This window comes from Gouania willdenowi, chromosome 10, assembly GCF_900634775.1.
Source record: "Gouania willdenowi chromosome 10, fGouWil2.1, whole genome shotgun sequence".
Classification (NCBI taxonomy): domain Eukaryota; kingdom Metazoa; phylum Chordata; class Actinopteri; order Blenniiformes; family Gobiesocidae; genus Gouania; species Gouania willdenowi.
The window spans coordinates 13,371,237-13,381,008 of record NC_041053.1 but is presented as its reverse complement, the minus strand read 5'-3'; the positions used below and the strand labels follow the sequence as shown (position 1 = coordinate 13,381,008).

The window sequence follows — 9,772 nt, the reverse complement described above, 5'->3', positions numbered from 1 at the left end:
CCACAGTGGAGAGAGACCTCACACATGTGATGAATGTGGGATGACCTTTACTCGAAAGACCACCTTATTACAGCATCAAAGTATCCACAGTAAATCGAAACCGTACACATGTGAGGAATGTGGAAAGACTTTTAGTCAATCTGGACACCTCAGCCGACATGTATTAATGCACCGCGGAATCAAAGCGGGCAGATGTGAACAGTGTGGGAAGGATTTTACACAAAAATCAAACTTAACAAAGCACATGAAGACTCACTCAAGACCAGAGTTGTATCGCTGTGCCGAATGTGGAAGAATATATAAACACAAACAAAACCTCATCGTACATCTGAGATCTCACACTGGACATGAAGTGGTTCCCTGTGACCAGTGTGACAAAGTTTTTACTACATACCAACATTTTAAACAGCACCAAATCAGACACTCTTCAGAAAGGCCTCATAAATGTGACACATGTGGCAAATCTTTCAAGCTGAAAGATGTTCTTAATCGCCACCAACAAGTTCATGAGATAAATGTCTTCAGATGTGACCAGTGTGGGAAGATCTTCAGCAGTTCATCTAACCTCCACTCCCATCTTTGTGTGGATGGAGACATGGAGCAGGAATCATCTTCAGGTCCCAGCGAGACACGGATGTAGGGCTTCCGTTGTTCCTTTTCAAAATTTCCCAAATTCTGTTACAGGGTTGTGCCACCTCCACGTCACATTACACTTTTTGAGTTCCTATTTGTTTCATCATCTTTCCCTCTTTAGATGACTTTCCTGGCTTTTAAACTTCTCAAAATGATACCAAAAAAGCTAAATGGGGTTAATAAAATCAACTACTGTTATTTGTTTTTCAATTTTAATATGCTTCAGATAATTTACATAAACAAGATGCATACGCTGAAATCTCACGAGGCGTGGCTGTAAATAAAACAAAACAGGTAAATACCATGGGAATACATTAGTGATACACTGAAGTTAGGGCCGAAACACTTTTCTCACCGAAACAAGCCGACCAAAACTCCTTCCACGGACTCACAGAGCGACTGTATTTCGATACATCTGAGCACTAAAGCGTTTTCCGATCAGAGTTTGGGAAGGAGCATGTAAGTGTGTTTTGTGTGTCTGTGTCACATCGACACAATCATTTTTCAGAGTCTCAGTGCACATTTCACAGAGATCCTCTGATCTTCATCATGACTGTAATTGGTCCACTTTATGAAGATCATTACTTGAATGGCATTAAACTAGCGCACACCAGAATTTATGCACACTGCAATGAATGCAGAGAACCTGCTTGGAGATATCCACAGAAAAGGATAATAGAGCTCAGAGTCTCTGTAATAAAGCAGAGAAGCTCAATAACTTTAATGCACTGTGTTTTAATGAGAGAACATAAGCCCAGTCCGTTATAGGCCTGTACATTATTATTTGATATATGAGTGGGGACAAGTTGAACATTTTATTTATTTATTTTATCTTATACTGTGCATTGTTGGAATAATTTATTCTTTGAAGCAATAATATTGATTCATACAATTGCAATGCTTTAATTTTAGTAAGGTTAGTACACATTTATATCCATAAATGCAATGGTACTAATAATTTACATCACAAATTATTTCGGTGTTTCTGTTTTTGGTCTTGTTTTCTCATTTCCAGTTCGGCCAAGAATTTTCATTTCAGTGCATTCCTAGAATATGTGATTTAGTCCCAAAACATGTAATGTTTCCATTTCATTTTCAAAAAAGGATTTTCTGACAAGAAATAAGTTCTGTTCAAAGGTGCCCGTAATGGACCAAAATGCTGGATGCTAACTGCCGTTAAAGAAGATGATGTTTGTTAATCTTGTGTGACAGTTTGCATGTTTTCTTTTCATTTCTATTACATTAATTTATGAACAGATTATTGAACAGTATGGTATTTATTAAATTCATTAAGATTAATTAACGTATATTAAAAACAAAAAAAACAAATTTAATAAATCATTTTAATCACCCTTAGATCATCAGAGTGGAGTCTCTGATTACCTCATCATTTGTTACATGCGCGACACAGTTAAACCTTTCAGTTTTCATTCAAGATTCGTATACAGTTAGAGAAAGATCCCCCACGTTCACACTTGCAAGTGGAAGGCACATCATTTCCTTTGAAACGGCCAGATGAAGATACCTGAAGAACAATGAAGGTAGAGTCAGAGTAGGAGGGATTCAATTAACTGGGAAATTGGTATACATATGCCCTGCAATGGACTGGCGCCCTGTCCAGTGTGTGCCCCCGCCAAGCGTCCAATGAGAGCCGGAGATTGGCACCGGCAGACCCCCGCGACCCTGACAAACAGGAATAAGTGGGTGTGAAAATGGATGGATGGATGGTATACATATCACACATATTCCATTGCATTGTTTTTATCTGTCTCATTTACACCAAAGAATTGTTTGCTTTATGTGACACGGCTTTATTTTATTCATATTTGTGCACAAAGGTGAAAAACTGCGAGTGAACCTCAAAAATGTCAATAGGTTGGAGCGGAGTGGCTGAGCATCGGACTTCTTCCCCAGTCTACTGGCTCTGAAAGCGGGGACAGTGGCTGTTGTTAGTGTGTGTGTGTGTGTGTGTGTGTGTGTGTGTGTGTGTGTGTGTGTGTTTGTATGTGCGCGCATTTGTTTTGTTTATTCAGCCCAAGCATGTTAAAAGTGAGAGTGCTAAAGCAGAGCGATGCCTCCCGTTTACTTTTGCTTTCATAGCTGACACTTCTGTCCGTTTCAGGGTGGTGAGGGAACAGAAGCGCGTGTCTGCATTTGTGAATATGGACTATAAGCAACAGCAAGTTTTGCCATGCCACAGTCAGTTAATATGTATTTTCTCCTGCTAGTGCTAATGCTAATGCTGATGGAGGCTTCACGGAGTTCCAGTGTGGTCTGCCTCCACAGCTTCATCTCCAACTCTCTGCTTCACAGCAGTCATTGAGTATATCTGGTTTAATTCAACAGCTACGACGTTTACTTTGCCAATCATTAAAAACAGCATACAGCTTATAATCGATCGACCCCCAGTCATACACGCTTCCTCACACCGCACATTTGTCAAGCGACCAGCGCATTCATTTGCAATTAAAGGGCCACGCACCCACACACAAACTCTCTGACAAAAAATGTTATGTTCTGGTCCTGCATGGAAATTCTTCAACTCTGCCCCTCCTTCGCAGTCACAAGGCTGCATTTAGGTCCTGAAAAATTGTACTGTTTGACTTTCCGTGAATCTATATTAGGTCGTACCAAAGGAATTCATATGATAGGATCGGTGATTGTTTTTTTTTTTTTAAATCACAGATCGGTGATCGGCCCAAAAATCCTGATTGTGTAAAGCCTAGTTTGTACTCACTTATTGATGCGTTACCACCACCAACTGGAAATGAGTGAGGGTTGAGAGTTTGAGAGAGCCTTTATCTCACTCAGTGGATTTCAGAGTCGAACAAAATCGGCTACTTTAATTGCTGCCAACCGGTTAATCATTCTAGAGTTTTGCATGAAATACGTTTTGATTATGTTGCGCCCAGTGACATGCCGTGACCACTAGGGCTGGGTAGGCACGTTGCAAGTCGAGACCACCAATGACAATTTCATATGTTTCTGCTGTCAAGTGTTAATTCAATTCAAATCAATTTTATTTGTATAAAGCAATTTTCAACAAAGTCATTGCACTTATCAAAATATAAAATTCATAATAAGAAAGAAAAAACCCAATAAGATCCACATGAACAAGTGTTTAGCCATCTAACAAAATCAATATCATAAACACCATTAAAGAAACATAAACAATTATTTAATATAGCCTCCATACTCCATATCCCCTTTGGGAGGGGGCGTGGCCTCCCTCTGCTTTACAGCGGAGCGAAAAAAAAAAAAAAAAAAGACTGTGCAGCTGTTCCAGGAAACAGCGCTGTTTAGTAATTTGGGCTATGAAACGCACAAAATGCGGACACTTTCAAACTTATAGGTACTGCAGGCTATTGGAAATGGAAAAATAAATTATTTAGAATTAAAAAAAAAAAATAAAATTAAATAATCAAAATATCAATTCACCCTTGGGTAGGCACTGCCTACCTTGCACGTCACTGGTTGCGCCAGACTTTAAATGTTATATAAGGAGATATTGTCCCCTTTTTCACACTTGCTAGACATTCAATCACCTGTTTCATGGTGAAAAACAGTGTGTTAATGTGTGACATTGTCCCAAAACCTGTATGTGAGGTATTTCCATGTCATGCTGAGGCCTGATTTGAAATAAAGAGAGAGAAAATGAGTCTAATTGCTTTCTCCATTTCAGAACGTAAATTCCATTTTTCCCATCTGTTTTCTGCGATAACGGCAAATCTGAGACCTTACAAATAGTGACAACACCTTCTAGTTCCATTGTTGGGCTGAAGAACCCAGAGATCAGGCTGTACAGGATTCCAACGTATACTGTACCTGCTGTCAGCTGGAAAATAGACACCAACAGTTCAGAAAGTTGTCCATCTTCAAACGTCTTGTATTATATTTCCTTTTGTGTTCATTGGTCCTCATGCTTTGGAGTTGATTGGGATTAATTCAGTCAATTCTATCACTGAAAGATTTTCGTGTCAAACTAAAATCTGATAAAGGATTGTGAGCATTAGCAACCTTCCAAGTCAAACAGAAAAGTGAACTTTACTAGTGTAATTTTCCTAACATGTTCCAGGGAGGACAGTGAGCACAACGGGGAAAAAAGAGAGTGAAAAATGATGGACAGGGCCATACAGGGCCCTATAAAAAGCCTTATTTTTTTTTCCAAATACCATTTTTTTTTTTTTTTTTTTCAAGTTCCGTGTTTTCCGCATTATTTTTTAAAATTGTAATACATTTTTACAGAAAATATTAGTTTTAAACTCCTGAGAGGAAACAAAATGAATACTAATACAAAAAAGAAAACCTTAATTCGACACAAATGCATGTTAAAAATAAAAATTTAATTTAAGATAATGATTAATATACAATATAATAATAGATATAAGTTGTACTGACATGGATTATTCTGACTGCTCCTTTTTAATTATTTTAATGTCATATAAAGATGATTGAGAGTAGCATTAATGTCACCATATTTCCCTTCATGGATCAATGGTTTACTGAATCTGAGCAGGTTTATTGATAAAGTTTTGATCAACTTATTTAAAATGTACCTAATTTAAATTATCCTGATATCATCACTGTAATGATTAAACAAAAACAAATAGATGCAAGGATGCATCAGTTATTTCACCATGAGGGGACAGAATATTTTACAGTATCAGTAGTTATCATTAACCTACAATGTTCAGACTCTACAATCCCTGGTAACAATGATCTCGTTACCAGAGCTACAGATCTTCTGTAGCTCTGAGGGGTATTCCTTAAAGGTTCAACCTTCCCTTTTGTGAACTACCAAACACTTGAAAGCAAAATGACATTTATTGTGGATGAAGGGGAAAGACAAAAAGTTCCCACAGAGGTATTTTCTTTTGGTAGGGGTAGAGGTAGACCCAGAGTTGAGTTACTACAAACTCCAGTGAGAGGTGCAAATAATGTGAATTCACCTGCATTTTGTTCTACCCGCATACTTGAGAATGTATCTGTTAATACAAGTTTCTGGACACTCTGCCATGCGTGGCCCCATGGTCTCCTCCTGGTCTTAACTTCTCCTCTGGTTTGAAGTCTTTCTCTGTCTGGTACGGGTCTGAAGTCCTGGTCTGGTTCTGGTTCTGTAGGAGTCTCTAAAGAGACTTTTCTGTGGGTCTGGTAAACGTTTTCTCTGCTCAAAGCTCTCCGCACGTCTGTCTCCGTCTCTCGCTGCTCGCAGACTAACTGAAAATCAGCAGGTGATTTTTAAATAACGCCTCCTCCTTGTCACGTTCACGTACACACGTACAAAATGTATCAAGATACACGAATATATATATTTTTTATGTGTATGCATTGATATGGGCTCTCTAAACGTTTTATATGACTGATAAAATAATATATTTACGTAGCATGACCATATGTTTACTTTCACGTCAGGTTTTGCGCGTAAAGTTAATTAGGATGCGCAGGTTTCCTACAGACTTTGAACGTCTCACTGTGATTACTTTAATTTACTGTAACTCCGCCAATAATTGCTCTATCGGGACAATTTATGTATTTTTCTGTTTTTTGGATTCATTTTGTTTTTATGTCATTTTGTGTGTTCATCGAGTCATTCTGTAGCGTTTGCTGTTATTGTCATTTTTTGTTGTCATTTTGTGGATATTTCTGTTTTTGTAGTCATTTTGTGTGCTTTGACCTTTGCTCAAGGTCATATTTAAGGTCAAGGTCAGTCTTCTGTTTTTCCTGCATTATATAACTTGTCAACAAATCCAGATACAGGTTGTTATTTTTGCCAATTGTTAATCGCCAAATACGTATTCGCCTTTCAAATACAGGTCTTGTCTAGTTTAAACTTATTTTTGTAGTCATTTTGTGTTTTTCTGTTTTGTTTTTTTTTTGTGATTTCGTATGTCTTTGTAGTGGGTTGATTGGCTGATTTTTATTGTCATTTTGTGAATTTTTATTGTCCTTTTTTAAAGTTTTAGAGTCATTTTGTGTAATTTTGTGTTGCTGTGGTTTATGTTATTTTGTAGAGTTACTTTGGGTCTGCACAAAATTATACTGAAGGCCACATGTGGCCCCTGAGCCACAAGTTGCCCTTGTCAGTGTTAGAAGCACTGTGGACCTTTTTTGTTTGACACTTTGAAACACTTTCTATTAAGAAACGTATATATAGTATCTCTCTCATTGATGAGGTTCCTGTGTTTTTAGAATGAGACCCAAACATTTTTTTATTTTTTATTTTGTTTTTAACAGAATCATTGCAAACCTTTGAGGATATAATGAGATCTGCTGTCATCTAGTGCATTTCATGAGAAATTACAGTATTTATAACAACAACAAAACCTACCAACAGGACTTTTGTGTTCTATTACTTGAAGGTGAAAAAAGATGTAGGTAAATTTGTGTCATCTTTCTTAATGTACATATCACAGCAGGATGAATAAAACTTGAAATAAACATATTCCTGTGAAAATATATTTTTGGCTAAAAAAAAAGGAAACATTTACAACATTTTTTTTTTTAAACACAGAAAAAATGTGTTACTGCGTATGAAATAAATCCTGAAACAGAAGAAATCCAACACAAAGTCAAATATGATAAATCAATAACTTTTTGGGCTCATTTGAAGTAAAAAGAAGCAAAACGGCACAAGTTTAAATTCTTAGTTTAAACTACATTAAACCATGTAAAGTTATTAAAAAATAAAATACCAAGACTAAAAGAAAATGATTTTTTTAACAATCTAAACAGAACAAGAAACAAGCCTTTAATGCCATATTTTAAACCAACTAAATTATTTTAAACAAGCTAACAACAACTAACATCCTGAAGGGCTAAAGTGGCTTGATTATTTGAAAATGATATTTAAAAAAATACAGTAAAAAAATAATATTTACTCCTAATAGATGTTTCTGCTTTTGGTATTCATTTATTTACTAGTTTTTTTTTTTCCTGTAAGAGCCCTTGAAACAACAAATATATAAGACAGAACATAAAACATCCTATAGTAGACTGAATATGAACATATACTGTATATATAAATATAAAACATAATCAGGGTTCCCACCAGGAATTGTTCACATCATGGGGTAACATTTTGAAATGTACAACTCTTTGAGGGCCAAATTTAGTGAAGTAAAGCTTTGTTACTGCCTCACTTTAAAGCCTAAAGTTATTTGTTAGTATAAGGGTTAGAATCATATAAGTTTCTATCTCCTCCTACTCCTTTTTGAACATGTACAGGCTTCACGTGCAGGATTTTAATCATTTATTCTCACTTTGCTTTGTTTGATTGTTTTCTAAATTACTATTATTAGCATTTTCATTGTAGTAAACACACTGTTGTTTTGTTTATGTTCAAAATTAAATTAAATCAAATGAATTGGTGAGGGTTCATGGATGAATGTAGTTAGAGTTAAGCCTGGTATACGTACTCCACTAATAAATACTCACAGACACTGTATAGACAAGAAATAACATTTTATTATACTGTACAATATATATATGTATGTAGTTATGCTTAGCACACATAACTACACACATGAACGAGTGCATTCATTTATAAACCATTACATGTGTGCAGATGTCCACGTCACACCTACTGGGAGAGCACTGGGAACCATTATGATCATATGTAAAGGATCAATAAATAATCATGAACCATGACAAAAACCTGGTGTAAAATAATAGTAATAGTCAATAATAATAATACATTAGCAATTTATTGATGGAAATTGGCTCAAGTTAAGCCAAAAAAAATGCATGAAATTTGGGTTGGGATGTATGCATCATACTGTTGAGAAAAGGAAAAATCTAAATGTCATATTCCATAAATCATCTTCTCCATGTGTGAGCTGTGTCAGTCTGTACGAAGAACTGATGAAGAAACATCCCAGTGATGAAGATGAGCTTGGATTCAGATGGAAAGTGAGTTGAAAATTCAACAGTTTTTTGTAGAAAGTTGAAACCAAAGCAGTCTGTGTAAACACTGCAGTGCTGGTGACGAACATCTGGAACTGTCGGATTCTCCTCTGAAGCAAAACTCTGCAATCAAACAAGACAATTGACAGTCATTAGTATCAAAATCATCTTTATTTTTACATTAAACACGTATTCAGATTCTTTCTGTGTAAATGAGAGGCTTTACTTACATTGATTGTTTTGGTGAATAGAAGTCTTTCTGTCCTCTGGTAATGTTTCCTCCTCAGGATGCTGTGGATGCTGGTGCTCCTGTCCTCCATCTTCATCCTCCTCCTCCATCAGTAGATGCCGTTGTTCCAGTCCAACATTTTACAGGCATTAGTATAAAGTCACCTCTATTTTTACATTAAACATTAGTTCAGTGTCTTTCTGTGCCAATGAGAGGCTTTACTTACATTAATTGTTTTGATTGTTTTGCTTTCTGTTGATGTTTCCTCCTCAGGCAGCTGTGGATACTGGTGCTAATGTCCTCCATCTTCTTCATCATCCTCCTCCTCCATCAGTGGATGCTGGCACTCCTGTCTGACATTTTACAGGCATTAGTATAGCGTAATGTCTACATATTTTTTATTAAACGTGTAGTATTTTTGCTTACATTGTTTTGGTGAATAGAAGTCTTTCTGTCCCCTGTTGATGTTTCCTCAGGATGCTGTGGATACTGGTGCTCCTGTCCTCCATCTTCATCATCCTCCTCCTCCATCAGTGGATGCTGTTGTTCCAGTCCAACATTTTACAGGCATTAGTATAAAATCACCTCTATTTTTACATTAAACATTACTTCAGTGTCTTTCTGTGCTAATGAGAGACTTTACTTACATTAATTGTTTTGCTTTCTGTTGATGTTTCCTCCTCAAGCAGCTGTGGATGCTGGTGCTCCTGTTTAACATTTTACAAGCATTATTATAAAGTCAAGTTTATTTTTACAGTAAAGGTGTGTTCAGTATTTTTACTTACATTGTTGTGGTTGATAAAGAAGTCTTCTTTAGTCTCTGTCCTCTGTTGATGTCTCCTCCTGTCCTCACTTGCTGGGATTAAAAAGGTTATCTCTAATTTTTAACTCTAACCTAACTCAACCTAATATATTATGCATGTTTTCATAACAGTGACAGGACAACCACTCCAACTGTGGCCTGTCATAAAGAAACAAAAAATAAAATCCTTACCATTAAAAAAGTCC

The 9,772-nt window shown here is 36.4% G+C and overlaps 1 long non-coding RNA gene across 1 annotated transcript; it reads right to left on the bottom strand.

The window, feature by feature from the left end:
• Positions 1 to 8,077: 8,077 nt before the first annotated feature.
• On the bottom strand, positions 8,078 to 8,825 carry LOC114470615 (uncharacterized). Its single transcript, XR_003674894.1, has 2 exons — positions 8,766 to 8,825; positions 8,078 to 8,658 (listed from the first exon to the last, which is right to left on the bottom strand). It is a non-coding gene; the product is annotated as an uncharacterized LOC114470615 (long non-coding RNA).
• Between the last annotated feature and the right edge of the window lie 947 nt (positions 8,826 to 9,772).